General features: G+C 54.7%; 1 protein-coding gene across 4 annotated transcripts in view; it reads right to left on the bottom strand.

The window, feature by feature from the left end:
* The window catches only part of Cemip (cell migration inducing protein, hyaluronan binding), a 137879-nt gene that overhangs the window by 71228 nt on the left and 47144 nt on the right, over nucleotides 1-19507 (bottom strand). Inside the window, exon 1 of one of the 4 annotated variants that reach the window (XM_013512632.1) lies at nucleotides 15321-15382. The exons of the other annotated variants lie outside the window; for them this stretch is intronic. The gene's annotated coding sequence lies outside the window, so the exon portion shown is untranslated. Of the gene's footprint in view, nucleotides 1-15320; nucleotides 15383-19507 lie in introns of those variants that run through there. 4 annotated transcript variants of the gene reach the window in all.

Here is a 19507-nt window from a genome sequence, read left to right as displayed (position 1 = left end):
TCCTCTGGCCACACTGGTCTCCTCCTTTTCCTAGAAGATGTCAAGCTCATCTGCCCCAGGGCATTTGCACCTGCTATTCCTACTACCTGCAATGCTTCCCCCATCTCACCCACCTTTGGGGTTCAGCTTCAATCCTCATTCATACACTGGCTTTTCCTGACACCCAGTTCCCACCTGAAGGTGCCTTCCTCCTTCAATCACTCCTGCAGTGTGGTTGCTTTGTTCACCTGACGTGGTTAGCATCACCTATCATTTACTTGTGAGTTTGCCTATGGTGTATAAGTTCTTCAAGGGGAGGGCTTATGAGCAGTGGTGGTACTACTCAGAGTGTGGAATGAGGGGTCTCAGGCCACTGCGGCCATCGAAGCCATGGGCGTGCACACTGGCCCTGCCACCTGCAGCTCCCATGGGACCTCACTGCGCCCTGAGACACTATCTGCCCCCATCCACCCTGCAGAGAGCAGGAGCTGCCGCCTGTGTGCATCTCTTCCTTCCTTCCCAGTGTCAGGGATGCTGCGAGCCAGGAGCTGAAGGACTCACAGAGAGGGGTGCTGGCCCTGAGAAGCAAGTGTGCAGCCCCCAGGGAGCCCTCAGGCCAGACACAGCCAGAGCCCACCCAGCTGGAGGGTCTCGGGCTGGCAGCAGTTCAGAGGCGGCTGGGCTGGAGCCCACCGCAGGCTCACACGGGCCCAGGAAGGCTGATGTTGGCACAGTAGACTCGCTTTCTCCACTCCGCCCGCCACCCGCGTGGCCAAGGCGAGAGAGCGTGCTAGATTGGGGTTCGAGTGTGCCAGAGCCCGCTTTGATCTGAGAGCCTTGTCTCTCCCTGGTTATTTATTTGTAGAAACCCTGCTGGTTTCCTACCACTTCAAATACACCTCCAGGAAGCCAGGGCAGGTGGGGTCTAACTCAGAGGCCTGTTTTATTGCTCTGGGTGCCACCAGCTCCTGTCTGCCCGGCTGGCTCCATGCATGCAAGCAACACTCAGAGCCCTGGGTTTTGGAACAGAAGCTCACGTTCTCTGCTGGAAAAGAGCTCTGATAAAACTAACAGGGAAGAGTGGTGAGAAGGGAGCAAGGATCTGCTCTGCCCCAGCTTTCTCTCTGTGGATCGAGACCCTCAGAGCTGACGGAGAGCTCGGACGCTGGTGTGTGCCTTCCGACGCTCCCGTCCAGCCCTGGGTCTGGGACCCCTGACTCGCCACTAGGGGACCCCGGGGCTCCACACAACTTTTTCCCACCAGCCCAACATTTCACTATGAAAATGTCCTAGCTGAAAGAGTCTCACAGTGTACACGAATGCACCCACAACCTGGAAGCTGCCAATGACGTTCCACCTTGTCTGCTTTATCGCCCATCTGCCCACCTGTCCACCTTCTGTCCACCCAGAAATCAGCCTGACTTTTTGGAGGCACTCCCAGCACATTTCACCTTAAAGGCATCAGCAAGCGGGTTATCAACTAGAGTTCAGTACACATTTGAGTTTTAAGCTTTTTGAGGCTGAATTTACAGGTCCCGAGGCACACAGACCTCCCGTGTATGTTTGTTGAGCTCTGACTGTCCCAGGAAGCGCCCCCTCCCCTGCCCAGCCTCTTCTCGCCACCAGGGGCAGCTCTCCTCTAGCCACCAGCCTCAAAGCCATTTCACAGATGAAATTCTCCCCTGCCAGGGACTGACCCAGCATGTTGTTAGGTTCTCCCACTTGGCATATTCTCAAGAAGCATCTCTGTTGTTGTATTAAGACTTCCCTTCGTATAACCACTAAGTGGATCTAATCGTGTGAATAGACTGCACTGCACAGTTGCTTTACTATGCCTGCTTGTGGGGAGCGGCTGAGCTGGAGATGGACCGCACATTCGGGGTAGAGCAAGGCCACCTCCGAGAACAAGGAGCTCCAGAGGCGAGCCATGTAAACAAGTTGTTGGGACTAAGCAAGGCCAGTTCAGCAGGTGTCTGGCCTTGGCGTTCTTCCCTGTCAACCATAACACAGATAGCTTGAGAATGTTTCACTTTCAGTGTTCTCAGCAAAACACTGAGACCTTGCGCTTTCAGCCCCTGTCACTTCGCCCCTTTTTACAGTGTATAAATAAAGACACAGATCATGCTGGGTTGTTGCTGCCCCTCTATCAGGGAGGTCAGGTCCCACCCAGTCACAGCTTTCCTTTTAGTGTGTGTCTATAATCCCCTGTCACCCCTCTTAGGACCCCACTGGCTGCACAGGTTGCGGCACTGCTCTGGGCAGTCCCACACAGCAGGGGATGGGCAGCAAACACTAGGTCCAACTCTGCTATGAAAGTACGGCCAGACGAAGCTGTTTGCCACTGCAAGTCCCAAACCCAGCACAACATATGAAAGCAGGTATGTCGATTCCCGGTATCGGGGAAAAAAAAAAAAAAAGAAAGAAAGAAAGCAGGTGTGCTCAGTTCAAATCCCAGCTCCGCCACTTAGCAGTTGTGTGAAAAGGGCAATCGTCCCTTGTTTTGAGGGTTGGGGGGGATGGTTACCTTGCAAGTCTCCCAGTGGAAGCCTGAAACTATGGACAGCACTAAACCCTACTCATGCTTACATTCAAGGGAGCTTTGGGTAATGATTACCAATGGTAATGATTACTTACTGATGATTGAGTAAAAAACAGAGCACTGCAATTACACAATAGCACGTGTGGGAGCGGAGAGTGCTTCGGTGTGGCTGGTGGCAGGGAGCAGCTAGAGTGCGGGCATGCTGAAGAGACAGATGGCGCGTGTCTGGGCAGGTCAGGGGGCAGTGCAAGATTTCCTCACACTGTGCATAATGGTGCACAACTTAAAACTCATGAATTTTTTATTTCTGGAATTTTCCATTTCATACATTTGGACCATGGTTGACTGAGGGTAACCAAACCACAGAAGACAAAAGCCACAGACGGGGCACTCTGGTGCCTCCCTGTTCCCCAGCTCTCTCCTTCTGAAGATTCTGGGGATAACAGAATAGTCCCCAGATGGCTGGTGGGGGTTAGTGAGCTGCAGCCCAGGGCGAGACGGGCAGGGTACCTGGCCAGAGACAGTGCTCAACAAACGTCACTGTGCTTCCAAAGCTGTTTGAACCCACCCTGTGCTCCCAGCAGCTCTGAGCCTGGGGGTTTTCTGTAGGTTCCTTTTAATATAGAAGTGCTTCGTAACAGTTTCACCCTATGGATTTATTTTTCCTCTTCCTGTCTTTCCCCTTTCCCTGCCCACTACCTCCTTTTGATTTTTTAAGGAAAGTATCCTGCTAACACATAAGGCTATGTTAGTATCTTCTGCCTAGTCAAGGTGTTGAGAGAATTCAGAGATTCTACCATATGTACAAAGGCCCAGCAAAGAGCCTGCTATATGCTAATGCTCCATGCACTCACCTCCGTCCCTAGCTGTGTGCTCTGGAAGGACGGAGTGGGGACTGGTTCACACTGGCAGGGAACAGAAGTGGTGGCTGGCCAAGGAAGTCCTGCCCAGAGGAGTCAGGACACCGGCCGCAGATCGCCCCGGCTCTCCCCCTGACAGCAGCCTTTGAAAGTGCAGTTCAAGGGCAGCAAGTGCAGGGTGTCTGACACTCCTCCTCGCCCTTGGCCTGGCCCCCCGGGCTGCAGCCCACGCCTGGTCCCTGCCAGGAGCAGCTGCCAGGCGGTGTGTAGAGCCCCGCCTCAGCCTCGGCCTGGACTCTGCTTGAGGTTCAGCCCAAGCCCACTGTGCTGCCTCAGATCTTCCAGAGGGTTCTCCTGGAAAAAGTTACTCCTTGCTTTCCCCTGTAAATGACAGAGTTGTCCTGGGTGAGTGAGGAGGTGACCGTCAGCTCCAGGCCGTCCACGCTGGCTTACAGAGTGGCCCTGAGCCCAGGATAGCTTGGCTGGGCCAGACCTGAACACAGAGCTGTCTGATACCAGCACATCCTGCCTCTGTCTGTCTCTCATTTCTGGGTATTCAGTCTTTGAAGCTGGGATTCTAGTACTCCGCTGAGAGGGACCTTAGAAAACTACTGAGAACCTCTAAAACCTCTATTTCAGCTATTTTAAAATATGCATTTCTGTCAACCTGGTCACCTGTCTTGCAGAAGACCCCAGGACGAAGCCCTCGCTGCTCACTGCACAGTGGGGCTCCTCTTCCCCCGCCTAGGGCAACAGAGCTGCTAGTCACTAATTCTACCATTCTATAGTGTACACTTGTATCCAAACACCACTTTGTACCCCCTAAATATACACAGTTATTTCTCAGTATAAACCAAAACCAGGAGCAGGACAGGGAACACACATCTGTGACTTGCCTAGGGGTCCCATGAGAAACATTCAAAGCGCGATCCCAGTTCTACTCAAAATGTGAATCACATCTCAGTGCCAACAGTGAGAGATGGTCTGTGTCCTTCCGCTTGGTGTACACAACTGTCAGTTCCGTGTGGTTCACCTGTCCCAGTTTTCAGCCTCCTCGTGCCCACACATTGTCCCTAAGTGGGAAAGACACGGGGGGTGAAGAAATCCTGCTGCATTAGGTTACACTGCCTTTAATACCAGCCCCTCACAAGTAGCCCACGCCTACTAGCGGTCCATGCCATCTGAACTGGGCCGGTTACCTTGCTTGGGGCATCAAATCCACCCCAGCACTGTACTCTAAGGCTTCCCAAATCTCTGCTAGGAGCCGAGGTCCCTGCAGTCTGGGACCCTCTGTGACCTGTCCTTTGACAGGATGGGCCTTCTCAGACTATTTCTGCTTGAGGGGCTTCATCCTCAGCCCTGGCCACTTGGGTTTGCTGACCAAAGCTAGCCTGGCAACTTTCCTCCTGGTTCCACTCTCCTTGTGGCCTGGCTTCATGGCCACCATGGAGTCTTAGGAGATCCCCTGTGTCTCTTTATAAAAAAGGAACCCCACACCAGATAAATGTACCTCAACTAGGTGTCTAGCGCTTGCAGCCAGAAGAGCTTTACTTCTCCAGCTGACCCAGAAATGATCTTTTTCTTTGTAGACTTCTCCCCTATTCTCCACGTCTTCCTGAGTACCCACAGTCCCATCGGTGGTGGAATAAGAACAGAGAAAGGGATTGCCCTGACTCACCCTTGGTCCCCAGGCTGGACGTGGGTGGCCTGCCCAGCCTGGAAGGACCACGGAGATGGTGCATAAGGGTGTGGGCCATGGGCATCTTGCCCTGGAGCCATTCAGACACCTACTGGGAGCAGCTCCCCTGGGTTTACAACTCAACCCATATTAGAACAAAGACAAGCCGAAAAGCAAACAAACATGGCCCAGACGCTTAACAGCACACTTTGTCCCCCTCCTCCTGGGCACTGACAAGGAGACAAGCACCACTTGTTGGCTGGTCTCCAGGATCCTGGCACAAAGGGTGAACAGGCGGGGTGAGACTGTCCCTCACAGTATGTTGTGACATGAAAGCAGAGGAGAGAACCCTTCTTTGAATGAGGACAAAGGACCGTTTTAAAAACACGTTGCAGTATAAAGGAAGGCAACGCCAGGGGAAATGTCAGTAGGCTGGCCCAGAATGTTTCCCATGCTGTAAAAACCAGTGGCCATTCCCAGAGTGAAACCAACACCACTCCTCCTATAGCTGTTATCGTGCTTCTCCAATTAAAAAAGATTGAAAGTAGCGCTTCAGGGGGTCAGATTCTGATTCAAATGACTTGCACCTAGGACCTGCTATGTGCCAGGCATGCTGAATTATTTACTGACCACCCACAGGCTAAGTGTTGTGTCCAAGTTCACATAATCAATACACAATACATCTGTTCTAGAGTTCAAATTATTGGGCTTTCCAGCCACTGGATTTTCCCGAGCCAGCCTGCTATTATTACATGGAACCAACAGCAGCGAACACTAGACCGGTGCCTCCTCACGCCCAGCACACTGTCTCCTCCTGTCTTGCTCATGAACTGTGAAGCTCTGCCTGTGACCTCCTCCCACTCCCTCCTCCCTCCTCATCTCTCCAGTGCCAGGCCCAGTGGCTCCCGGACCCACTGCCTGTCTCCTTTCTTCCTCCTTCTGCCCCACCACCTGCACTACTGCCAGAATAGTCTTGCTCAAAGGCACATCTTGTATTTGACACCTTCCAAAACCCGTGATGTTTCATGAGGAGTGACCCCTAGATGCCTCCCTAGCCTCACCCTGGCCACTCTCTTTGCCCCATCCCACCTTGCGACCTATCCTCTGGCCACCCTGATCACCAGACGACGTCAGTCACTCAGCACCCTCTGGGCTCACATGTCCTCTCTGTCCTCACGTTATTTCTCCTGGAAGGGACCTATCACCCATCAAGGGGCACCTGAAGTCACATCTTCCCTGGAGCCTTCAGTGAACCCAGAGGAACTGAGCACCGCCTTCTTTCCTATTTTCCAACTCCGTTTAGCAATTGTCTATTGCCAGGGTTATCGCCATGGAAAGTTATGACATGGACCTCCTGAGCTACCCTGAAGTGACTGTAGTACAGAAACCCTACTTTTTTCACCTCTGTATTTCTGCTCCAGCCTCTAGGAAAGAACCAGGATTTGGTCAATGCTTTTTCGATGAATGGCAGAATCAGTGCTCCACAGATCAATGAATGGATGAATCTGTTTAATTTTTTTTGTTTGTTTGTTTTTCTCTGGTACCGGGAACCGAACTCACGACCTTGCGCTTGCCAGGCAGGTGCTTTTGCCGCTGAGCTAAATCCCCAGCCCCATGGATGAATCTGTTTAATGTCATGAACTTCATCAGGAAGTGGATTAAGCTTGTTAACTAATCACTATCTCCTTCTCACCCCTTGCTTGCTCCCTGGTCCTGCCATGAGTGTGGTGGACCCCAAGATTGTATGTCCATCCCTTTCTCCAGGACTGTCCCTCCTTCACTGTCCTGGTGCTGGCTCTGGCCCACTGGACTGACCAAGGATCTGTTTCCCAGGGCACTGGATGGGGGCTGGAGAGAGTTCTTGTGGCTGGGACAGGAGCCTCTGTCCCTGCTCCCTGTCACCCAGAGTCCTGCTTCGCCTGTGCCTGAGGCCTCCTTTCATGGCTCTTTTGCACATTTGCTTTTTCGAGCTTACCTGAAACTCTGAGCCCTCAGCTCCTCCTTTTGGCTTCAGTTACTCTGAGTCGGTGCTGTGATTTAGAGTGTCCCCCAAGGTCTAATGTGATCAGGAATGGGACTTTGAGAAGGTTTTTAGATTGTGGAGTGTTATGCTCATTAGTGGATGAACCCATTGAGGAGCTCACAGCTGCAGGTACCATGGGTGGTAGGGCCAGTTGGAGGAGGTGGGTCACTGGGGCTGTCTCGGGAGGGTGTATCTCTCGCTCAGGTTCTTTCTTGCTCTGCTCCAGCTGGGCAGCTCTCCCCTACTACCTCCTCCCACCAGGCCATTTCTGCCTTGGAGCCAGCCAACGATGGGGACTGAACCTTCCATAACCATGAGCCAAATGAAACCTTTTCTCCATAAGTTGTGTATGCCAGGTGCTTAGTACCAGTGACAGAGAATGACTAATTAACACTGTTGGATTTCTGTCACTGACAACTGAACAGCCTTGGAAAACAAGGTGATCAGACAGATCTGGCAGTGTGGCCTGGCTATGACTGAGACCTGCTGGGGTTCTGGGGACCCACTGCCATGAGGGCACTCTCCTCAACTCCAGTGAGGAACAGAGTTCCTTGGACATGGCTTCTCCTTGCCACCCTCCAGGACCTGTCTCCTTGGTGATGTGACAGGACGACACCGATAGGCAGCTGACACCCAAGTTCTCCTGCACCCGTGCTCTCCTGGGAGTCAGTGCTGGGGCAGCTCCTGCCTGCACCCCTCACCCTGACTGCTTCACATTCTGCCCATTCCTTGACATGACCACCACAACAGCCACCTTGCTCTCTGAGCCTTCCCAATCCCCATCTGTGATGTTCCTATTGTGCTTGGAAGCACCAGGGTGGCCCCTCCTCACCTCAGCCAGGGGCTCCTGCTGGACTCAGCACATAGGTGCTGATCAATCTGTACAGTTGTCACATAGTCACACGCTGTCCAAGTGTCATCTGTTCACTCAGCTCCCCCTGCCTGGAATCCTTCCCCGCTACACCAGGACCTTGCTTCCTCTGGCACATTTCAGGTTGGCCTCAACTTTGAGAAACTCCTCATAAGCCCCGGATGACAGCTTGCCCCTGGCTCCCTTCTTTGCTCTTTCTTGCTCTCTCCACCTGCTGTATGCCCTGCCTAACCACGCACAACCATCACCTGGGGAGACACCCCATGTTTCCTTTGCTATCCCCCATCTACCTGTCCCCCCCAGCACATGAGGAACAGAGGCCGGGGCTGGGGTTGATGATCTCAGAGCCCTTGGTCCTGGGTCTTGCTGTGGAAGGACATGAGCAAGAGTGGGGACTAGGGGACAGAGGGGCCAGTGGCCTGCGGGGAGTTGGGCTCCTTTCCCAGCAGGCTGGAAGCCCCTCTTGAGTGAGAGAAGATGCTGGGCAACCAGGTAAGGTGTGTGTGTGGTGGGCAGCCTGTAGGGAGCGCTGGGGGTCAGGCAGGAGGTGTGAGCTACAGATATCATTTAAAGGGGTCCCCAAGGGCTGAGGTGCAACTCAGTGGCGAGCACTTGCCTGGCATATGCGAGTCCCGGAGTTGCATCACTAGCAGGGCAATTTAAAAAATAAGGAAGTCCTTGAAGCTGTGTGAGTGTGTGTGTGTGTAATCTAACAGGGGACACACCAACTGAAGTTGCAGCCCGAACTATGAGACTACAAAAAATGTTCACTTGGGTTTCCTGGTAGGGGCTGCACCCCTCAGGGCAAACCTGGCCTTGCTCTCAGAACCAGAAGCAACCTGAGTCTGGGGCCCAGGGCCCCACACGCCTGCCTTTTCTCAGGGCCCTGCCCAGCAGAGGGCAGGTGGCACCCTTTGGCCGACAAAACCTCAGAGCACTGAAGTCCCACCTGGTGCATGGGGGTGGGCAGTCCAGCTGCCACACCTGGCTGCCAGCCAGGCCCAGCACCTGCTCAGTCATCAGTCAGCGCCCACCTTCTCTGCCCGGCAGCTGCTGACACGGTTGTACTCCCAGCGCCCCAGGCCACTGGATGACTTGCCCTCCCGAGCAGCAGCAGGAGCCATCTCTTTCCTCTCCACGGAGCCTCACTGGCACAGTGCCCTACAAGAGGCTCTCTGTAGACGGGGCCATGCACACCCAACTTCATCTCTCACCCAGAAGCGCCAGCTGTGCACAAGTCCCAGCCTGGGGAGAGGCCCCCCGCTGAGGCCTGGGCCTTAGCCTGCAGAGGCTCTGCCTCCACCAGCTGTCCCAGGCCCGAGCCCATAACTGTGCTACAAGGTGTCAAGGGGTTGTCTGAGGCCAGCCAGGGTGTCAGAGCTCAGGGCAAGGGCCACTGAGCCAGGGCTCTCGTGGCCCCGTCCCAGAGCCAAGGAGCATGCATGCACGGCTTCTCCACAGGAAAAAGGCCATGGGGGTCAGTGGTGCAGCAGAGCAGGAGGAGCCACGGGGCAAGAGGAGGTTAGGGCATGCAGAGTCCACAGGGCTTTTCCCAGGCTGTCTGGTGAGTCATCTATTCTCTGTCTGTCTGGGAGAAAGCTCTTCCCCATGCCAGGATGCAGAGCCCTGTGTCCACTCTCAGAACAGAGGCCCCCATGGTCCCTGCAGGAAGAATCTGGGAACTGACAGATGCTGGACAGCCTTGCTCCATGGTATCTGTCTCACCGGAAACCACAGGAGGAACCCCGGGTCGGGCTGGACATCTCCAAGCTCACCCACTCAGTCACCTGCCTCTCCTGCCCTCCAGTGATTCACATCTGCCACGTGGCCAGCAATCAGGCCCAGCCTGCTGCTCCCTGCTACTCTTTACCCCTGGACAAGCCTGCGGTTGTGCCAGGAGAAGACAGCGTTGGTGTAGTCCCTGAGCCCACAGCTCAAGAACCTGCTTCTTCACATCCGTGCTGGCCCTGCCTTTGGCTCATCACACAGGCACAAGATGCAGCTGACTCCCGAAGGACTGGAACACCTGAAACTTCTGATTCTGCGGGTTGTGCTCCCAGGTCTCACAGCAGTGAAGGGTGGAATAGCCACTCTCAGTCCCTGGGTGGTGGCTGCTAAGCTCTCTGCTCTTCCTGAAGGGGCCTCCAAACCTGCAGCTGTGGTGAGAGTCCTGCCTGCAGCCATCCCAGCAAACCTCAGGTGGCTCATGGTGGCTTGATGGCGGCATTTCTATCCCCATGGAGCCCAAAGTTCCCCATTACCAGTTCCCAATCCTAGGTGAGACCACCCAGAGCACGTCTAAACTATGTTCTTCAGCCCTTTCCTGCAGAGCTTAACTCTATAGTTCTGGGATTGGACCCAGGATTTGACCATTTTCAAAGGCCCCCCAGGGTTCAGGGCACAGCCAGCAGCCAGAAACCCCCAAAGACAGTCTCAGGATTTCTCCACCTTCCTTTGACACTGCACTAAGAAACAGTCTCACACTGACACAGAGGCCATCTCCTTTCCATTTCCCCCACCCATATCTTTTAGATCTTGAGCTTGATGCTCAAGTCGTCCCACAGTCAGGGGCATCAGGACCTGGGCCCAACCAGGTAGGAAAGAGATGGGCCAGTCTCCAAGCTGCCACAGTCACCAAGCGGTAACCGTACCAAGGCCTTCATGGAGGACCATCATGCAGGAGAGGCTAGCGGTGGCAGGGAGCCTTCCCTCGAGGCCCTCTGGCCCTGTCATTCAGTATGCATGTGAGTCACTTGTGCTTGGGGCTTGCTTCCTCCTGTGGAAAATGCAGAGGATGGCAGTGCCTGCCCCCAACCTTGCTGTGAAAATTAAATGAGATAGCACACTGGAAGCACTCAGCTTGCTGGTGCTTGGTATCCTTTCTTCCATAAAGGTTAGTTAGTTCCTGTGCAATTGTTGCTGTCCATTACAGCACCTGTTGAATCTGCTAGTCTCAGAACCCATGAACTCTGCCACGCCAAAGAGAAGGTGATCTCAGTCGGACATCATTTCCCTGGGCCCAGGTGCCCAGACCTGAGCAGCTACCCCAGAGACCTGACTGCAGCCAGGCCAGTAATGCAGGGGCAGGCGCCACGTGGAGGAGCTCACCTCACGATTAACGTGCAGGCCAGGTCTAAATCCGAGGGCTTTTCCAGTCATTGCTGGAAATTCCTTAATCATTAATCACAGTTACTGCATGACCAGGCAATTCCTCCTAGGCACATACCCAAGAGAAATAAAAGTGTCTACACAAAAATTTCCATATGAAAGTTCACAGCAGCATTATTTATCAGCAGCCCCAAAATGCAAACAGCCCACATGTTCATCTGTCGATGAACAGATCGATATGTACACTCCAGCCGTGCAATGGAACAGGGTTCAGCCGTAAACAGGAGAGAAACGCTGCTCCACGCGGTGATAAGACTATACTCAGAGAACGAAACCAGACACAAGGAGCAAGTGCTGTGTGATTCCATTACGTGGGATCTCAGAACAGGCAAAACCATACAGAGAGAGGTCGGGTTAGGATTTTGTCACGGGCTGGGAGGAGGGAGACTGGGGAGTGACGGGGAGTGGGTAGGGTAAGTGCCAACAGGGCCGTGAGATGCTCCAAAAATAGCTTGTGGTGCCGGTTGCGCAACTCCCTAACATAATGACACATTTTAAAAGCGTGAATGACACATGTAAATTATGTTTCAATAAAGCTATCAGAAGAAAAATCCACAGCCACTCATCTCCATTAGCTCCCTGACCTCAGAGTCCTTGTCTGTGAAGTGGGATGAGGCCTGAACCAGAGAGCCTGTGAATCTCACCACGCCCCACTGCAAGCTGCCACTTCACACACAGGCACTGCGACAGTCACTCTTACCATCAGTCACGACAGTTCATTCTGAGAACCCGGGTCGCACATCCATGCAGCCTCCGTGTACCACCGCAGCCCTCCCCCCAGCACAGCCTGCTGAGTGGCACCGTTTCTGTGTGTGAGGAAGTCGACACCCAGGGAGTAGCTGAGCCACCCTTCACATTTCGTTGCTCGCACTCCTAAATCTGCCCCTCCCTCATTCATTCACCAGTATTTATAGAGTGCCCACTGTGTGCCAGAGCTGAGCAGCGTTCAACCAGATGGCCACGCTCCTCATTCTTGGATTTACTGGGAGTGGACAGCGTGAGTTTAACAGTCACCAAAACAAATGCACAATTACAGATGATAGAAAAGTTGTATTAGGTGTAGATGCAAGATGCTACAAAGGGCATAATAGAAGTCGATTTCCAGGGGGTAGGGCACAGGGCAAACCTGTCAGGATATTCAGGATGATCAGGACTGCCCTGGGACCATGAGTGGCATGTAAACATGCGTCACATACTGACCTCATGGGGTGGGGGAAGTGTCCCGCTCCCTACTGGATTCTCTCTCTGTGACAAACGCTACAAAAACTGTGCTGTGACTGTCTTTCCATAGTGTCCGTCCCTCCCTCTGCTACCTGGTTTGACCAAAGCTATATGGTTCATATGGGGACCTGGACCAATGTGGGTGGCAGAGGACACACCTGTCCCTCCCCTGGGGGAGATTGAGGGAGAGGTGGGTGTAGCAAAGGGCATGCCTACCTAGGACAGGCAGGGTCAGACAGAGGGGTGCTGGGGCAGGTGGAGTGGGGTGTGACGGGGTCTGGCCCAGGCGGGAGAGCAGGTCCTAGAACATTTGCTCGCTCTGTTGTCAGGCCCATCTCTGCAGGAGGCATCTCCTACTGTCTTTGGTCTAGTCTGGCCTCACCTGGGGATTGGATCTAGCTCACCTCCTACATCAATCACGGCTCGTCCCACTCAGGCCATGACAAAGTCCAGTGTTTGAACCATGCTGTCCTGGACCCCACTAAACTAAAATCAGTTTATGCAGGTGTCACCCTCAAGCACCTGTCTTCCCCGGACAAAGACCAGGAAGAGGCCAGAATACCTCGGGAAGAGGGAGGTGGCCATCCGCGCTTCCCTCATACACTGAGTTGGGTGCCATCAAGTTCTCATTCTACAACCATTTGCCACTGCAGTAACTGTACTGTGTGTAGCCCAATGTGTGCTTAACCTATTTCTTAAGTATATGCCTCTTCCAATACTCACTTCATCCCCAACATATAACTGTCCAGCCCCTGGCTAAACATGCACATTTTTAGTTTAAAGTGGTCTCACAGGCCATCCATACTTAGGAACACCACAGAGGAGCCGATCTCCAGGTCTGGCTGACACTGACAGAATGAACAAGAACTGGCTGCAGTGTGCTGGGCTCCAGATGCCGAGGGGCTAGGCCAGGCCCTGTTGGCCCACCGTAGGCTGACCCCAGGCCTGGCCTCAATGAGCTTCTAGAGCAGCTGGAAAGTGCTGGCATCACCATGTCTGGTGGGGCCACATCATTCTACTCTCCTCGGCTACCAGGCCTGTTCCCTGGGAACTCAGGCCGGAAGGGAGGTGGGGACAGGACATGGGGGCAGAGCAGCTGGTCAGGCCTGACTGGCTTAAAAGCACCTCAGTAGAGAGGAGCAGAAATTACTCTCTGGGCTGCCACGGCCTGGTGAGTCATCCTGGAGGTGGCTTTCAGGAATGCGGAATGCACCCAGCCTCGGAGAAAGGCCTCAGCCACCCCGAAAGCCCGGAGAGGGAGGCAGAAGGGCAGAGCAACGCCTGCCTAAATTTGGGAGGGGGCCGCAGCTGTTTCCCCTTCTTTGTCCGGCCAGTGTCCTGGTATCTGGGTTATTTTAATGGCCTTGGCTCTGGCCTTGGGCTTGGCCAACTCCCCCAGATGCATCGAGGCAGCCCCAGAGGCGGGGGCTCAGGCACGGGCGGGGGCAGCTGCAGCTCAGCCCAAGGGGAGGCTGGGCTGGCGAGGGCTACAGGAGCAGGAAGTCCACACCCACACTAACCAGCTGCTCCTGAGGGGGCGTGCACGCCAGGGAGGCTGGGGGTGGGGTAGTAGCTGTGGGGCCCGGCCTCCTGCAGGGGTCTATGAGGCCACCTTTCCATTCCTACCTGGCTCTAGTGTACATTCATTGGAGGCCTTGGACAATGTCTGGTTCCTCTCTGCCTCAGTTTCCCATTTGAAGAATGAGAAGTCTCATACTTCCCCAAGTGCCGAGCCACCAAGTGCCAATCAGTTCCTGTCAGGCCTTTTCCTGACCCCAGGGATGCAGGCTTCAGAGGCAGAGCCCCTTCGAGACCTCCCTCGGCACCTGTGCTGGCCGTCACACCTCTGCACCTCCACAGGGCCTGGTCTGTGGGCTCCGTGTCTCCAGCGGAGGCAGCGTGTGCAAGGAAGAGGCGGAGCAGAAGGGCAGGTGTGCCCCTTCGGGACATCCACATAGTGGCAGGCTCCTGCGGTGCCTGGTGCAGGTTGGCGAAACAAATGCATGAACACGTAAGTAGAGGAGGAGCTCCAAGTCGGACTGGTTACACTCACCAGCTTCTGGAGGTGGGGGAGCCGGGTCCCCAGCATTTCTGACCCTCCATGTCAGAAGAGTTGGGGTAACTATGACATCTGTGCCCGTGGGGACATTATGAGGACTGCATAAGACACTGTTAAGGTGTCCTGGTATGTCCAGCACACAGGGTCGTCATCGTGGGCCATTCCACTGGACACCTCACCAACATCTCAGGGTCAGCTCATATGGGTGAATGTCATCTCAGCCCAGCAAAGCACTCTCTCCTCCACGCCGCTTTTGGTTAGTAACACTGCCAAATGCTCAGCTCCACTTGGTTCCGCTCCTCCTGCTCCTCGCACCTCCTTATTCTCCGCTCACAGATCTGAGGCCGTCCCGCCTACCCTGCTACCTGCAGTGTTAGGATGCCTTCCCTGCCCAGACCACCTTCACCCTCCATCCGCAGCCTGCCTGTCAGCCTGGAGAAAAGGGAAGGGAGCAAGCGGAACAAAGGACTGCAGGAAGAAGGGAAGGTGGCAGGGCTGGAAGCTGCTGGAAGCACCCCTGGGACCTTTGAAATCTGCCATGACACTATATAGAAGGATGAAAATAAAGGTCACAAAGGAAACACATCTCCTAAACGTGTGCTGGTGCTACCCAACTTGTTTCTGTCTGAAGAATAAACCTGTAAGTGGGCCCTGCATCTTCTTTAGAAAGTGCCTGGAAGGGTACAACTTCTGTGGAACCCTCCGTCCCTGTATCCCAAGCACTAGGCCACCTCCACCAGGAAGGAATTACTGGCCCTGCTTACAGAGAACAGAGTTCCTGCAAGAACATGGGGTCACTGTCTCCAGGCCACATGGCTAGTTAGAGGGACACTTTCTGGTTGATTCCAGGTCTCTCAGACAAAAGCTCCTACTCCCCCACCCCCCACCCTCGTGCTAGGTCACCATTAATTTTCACACCTACCAGTGGCTTCTCTGATTGGTTAGTACTGGCCCCAGCCTTGCCATTGGCTCACACTTCTAGCAGGAGGCAGGCCCAGGCCACGCTGGAGACCTGTGAGGAGAAGTGGGAGGCGCCTCAGCAGACAACCCGGCTGGCCCACAAGATGAGGTCAGACTGAGAGCAATGGAAAGGCCAGGTCTGCACCTTTGCCCCTTGGCCGTTCCCAGATGGCGACGGGACGTCATCGCCAAGACAAATTGGAGGAACTACCCTGCTCCACGGAGGACTGGAGAAGGATCACTATGTCTTCCTCGCAGTGGACTCAGTGCCCTCCCAACTTCTGCTCAGGTGGCCTTGGTGTCTGACAGCTGAGACAGGGTCACCTGCTGACCACTCAGGGACCGAGTCTGGCCTGCAGGTGTGTATGGTTCCGTCTATATAGCGTTTTGAACAGTTTTTTAAATTGAGAAATTTTGTACAAATATCCAGAGTTCCAGCTTGCTGGGAAATCTGAAGATGTGGCAACCCAGCCCCAAATCCCCGTATGGTAGTCATCAGTGGGAAGAAGGTCACAGCTGCCTCCTGCAGCAGGGGACAGCCTCCCCTCCAAGAGGTGACGAGAAGGGAGGGGACGCTCAGGCCCGCTGCCCACCACCCCAGGGCTTGCTGCTGTTTCCAAAGACTGTGTCTTCCTCTACCTGTGGCCATCAAGGACAGAGACCTGCTTTGTCAGCTAACGAGGCCAGGGCATGGCGGCCTTACAGACGGCGGCCAGGCACTGCCAAGGCTCCAGGCTCGGTCCCTCCAGGAAGCCTGCTGGAGCTGCTCATGTAACATCAAATACCTCTGCTTCCTGGCCTGTCCGGGCAGCTGGGCAAACACTGGGACACAGAGGCTGCTGCAGCTGCCCACACCACGAGCTCCAGCACCTCCAGTCTGGTAGTGTGGCTCATGCCACTCCGGCTCAGGGTTGTTTACTTCCCCAGGCCTGAGGGAACCCAGTGCCCACAGCCAGGAGCCCACTTCAGAATGATCAGGTGGAATTTTCACTCCAGCGGCAAGGAGTTTCCAGAAAACCCAAACAACTCGTTCAAAACTGCTGCCTTGCAACGGCTCTGGGGGCAGTGCCAAGCACAAGGGCTGGCGGACAGCGGGGGCCCAGGAGGAGGCTGCAGACAGCCCAGGCAGCTGGGGGCCCCCATACCTTGTCCTTCCACCGTGCATACCAGGGGCTCCGAGTCCTCCTGCAGCCCTCTTTGGACTGGGGCCCCCAGAGCCAACCTCCCTCCAGAATGGGAGCTGGTGGCTTCTCTTCTCTGCCACCTTGGGAAACCCCCTAGTGGAAAGGGTTCAAAAACACCTGCTTCAGACCCCACCCACCTTTCCATCTGGGAGACCCGGGACTTGTCACCCACTGCCCCCCTTTTAAGAGTTCTGTTTCCTCAGCTGTGAGCTGGGGTTCAGGGTGTGAGGATGAAGGAAGACACAGGGGGTACAGCTAGGCGGAGGCAACAGCACGCAGATCAGCCAGTGTAGTCTCCACCCACACTCACCGCGCTGGTTGCGACCCACCACCCAGGGAGGGATGGGCCTGTGTTTCAGTTCTCCCCGCCTGCGGGGCCTTCTGAAGAGCCTCAGCGCAGCGCCGAGGTCTCTAACTCCTCTGGTGGGCACCAGGACAAGGACCTGGAGCAGTTCCTGAGGGCCGCTAATTCTCCAGGCCACATAGACAGCAGGAGCCCGGAGGCCGCCCTCAGCACCAGCCTCAGCCTCACCCTGCTGCTGGCCGCTCTGGGACCACTGACAGCGCTGTCCTCCCGCAGTGCTGATGTAGGGTGTGGTCACAGGGAAGCACAGAGCCAGCTCTGCACCCCACCCCAGATGCCCAGGTCTCCCCTGTCCCTGGGCTCCACCCATCCTTCCCCATCAGGATAAGCTTCTTGTGTCTTCCTTTAGTTAGGTTGTCACCCCACACGCACATGCACAAGACTGGCTGCAGCATTTGCTCTGAGCCTCCTTGGAACAGGAGGGGACCAGTACTGTACAGTAAGGCAGGGTCAGGGCCCATGGGCCAGGTGCGGCTCCTCCTCTCCCTCTGTCCCAAGAATCCAGCCCAGCCCCAGGCTGCTTCCAGCCCCTCCGAGGGCTCAGCCACAACCAAGACACTCAAGGGGCAGCTGGAGCCCTTGAGTGTTGGACACTGTGGCCCAATCCCCTGTTCCTTGTGCCAACCCCGTGGCCATCCAGCAAGAGCTGAATTCATAGAGGTCCAGATGCGCTGCCTGGGGGAGTTGGGCCCAGCAGTGCAAGGAATGTGTGCACGGAGTACCCGGGCCAGGCCGATGGACTCAGCAGCAAGGGAAGGAGCACGGCAGCTGGCCTTGAACCAAGCAGGGAGTTGGGGACATAAAACAGCAGCCTAGGGACCTGTGGGTGCCATGGCACGGAGTGCATACGGCAACAGCTGAGACCCCAGACAGGAGAAACTGGCTGTGCTGCAGGGGGCCACACCGTGGGTCATAGCACCAGCCACAGCCACGCCCTCGGCAGGGACACCTCGGCCCCACCAGCTGGCCTCTGGAAGGAAGGACAATGACCCCAGCTAAACACAAGGGTGCTCTGGAATGTAGGCATCTCCTTTGGGTAACAGGCGCACAGAAGGAAGAAACCATGCCCCGTGGCACCCAGCACAGCGGCCCAGCACCGAGCAGCAGTCGCTCAGTACAACCTGGCCTCTGAGAGGGGCTCAGTGGCGCCTGGTCTGGGTTTTGGCTGCAGACTGGGCACCCTTAGTTTTCTCAGCTCCAGGGATCTCAGGAACGTTTTGAGGACAGACAGGAGCTTATGTCTTCTGTGTCCTGTGGCTACAGGGAAAACACCTCTCCAGAGGAGCCAGGAAATCTGTGCTTATCTGACCCAGACGGATCCTTGCTTCTCTGCATCTCCAACCTTGCGACATAGCCCATTCCTATGTCCGCCTGTCTCACGTCAAGCTTGGAACGTGGCATGGCAGCCCTGCCCCTGTCTGCGGGTCTCCAAGTGCCTGGGGAAGTCCTGTGATTTCTGTGAGGCGGCTCTTTGGACAGTCTGAGGAGGGCAGAAGGCTGCTCTGGGGTTTCAGCAGCTCCATCTGTCCCTTGGCCTTGGGGACCTAGCTGGAGGTGACACATCCCTGAATGAGATTCACCTGGTGATTGCAGATGACATGGCCCTGTGGGTCTGTCCCCAAGGAAGGGGCTCAGAAACTCCTCTGCAACATCTCTGCTTAGTCCTTACAATGCTATGTTATTATCCTAGCTTGTTTTATAACATCACTGGTGGGAGACTGAGGCAGGAGAAATTACAAGTTCAAGCCCAGCCTGGGCAACTTAGTGACTTAGCAAGATCCTGTCTCAAAATAAAAAAAATAATAATAAAGGGCTGGGGATGTAGCTCAGTGCAAAGGCCCTGGGTTCAATCCCTAGTACAAAAAGAAAGAAAGAGAGAGAAAGAAAGAACGAGAGAGAAATATAACTTTCTCCTGCTGTGGTTCTGGTAGCTGCAGGACTTTATGTACTGAATATCTGTCAGGTGGACTGTGAAGATCCAGGCATGGAAGATGACATGAGACCCAGTTTATGTAGTATAAGAGGGGGTACAGCTGGCAAAACTCTAGGAGGGAGAGAGGGTTGGGCACTGTGGAAGGAGGGACAGGAGAAGACAGACACATGCAGGAAGGGCCGCAAGCTGTTTTCCATGGCGTGTGTCTCAAATCCTCCCAAATCTCCTTCTCCGGGAAGCCTTCAGTGAAATTTCTTCCAGTGCTTTTGGTACAAATGGACAGAAACCAGAGGGGAACCCACAGGGAGAGGCAGACACTGGCAAAAACAATTTGTTTAAAATCATTGCCTAATTTCCCGTGGAGGAAGCCACGGCTCTGTCCTTCAGAACGCCAGTCCCGTCTATTCCTACCACCAGCCTGACAGGATGTGGTTCCTCTGAGACAGAAGCAGATCTTGAGGTCCTGTAGGACTTGGTGAATTTAACTCTTCAGCTGAGGAAACAGGAGTCTGTACCAGAACTCCAGAGCCAGGAAAGTCCACCAGCAGTGGAGAGGGTGGAGGAATTTTCCACGCTCTTTTTGGTTTAAAAAGAAAAATAGAGAAAAATTTAATATGAAAAAAAAAATCCTCTCCTCCAAATATATCAAACACGAGGCTCTTTTTATA

This window comes from Chinchilla lanigera, unplaced genomic scaffold (assembly GCF_000276665.1).
Source record: "Chinchilla lanigera isolate Chin_1 unplaced genomic scaffold, ChiLan1.0 scaffold00015, whole genome shotgun sequence".
In the NCBI taxonomy this organism is placed as follows: domain Eukaryota; kingdom Metazoa; phylum Chordata; class Mammalia; order Rodentia; family Chinchillidae; genus Chinchilla; species Chinchilla lanigera.
This window is presented reverse-complemented; position numbering and strand designations above follow the sequence as displayed.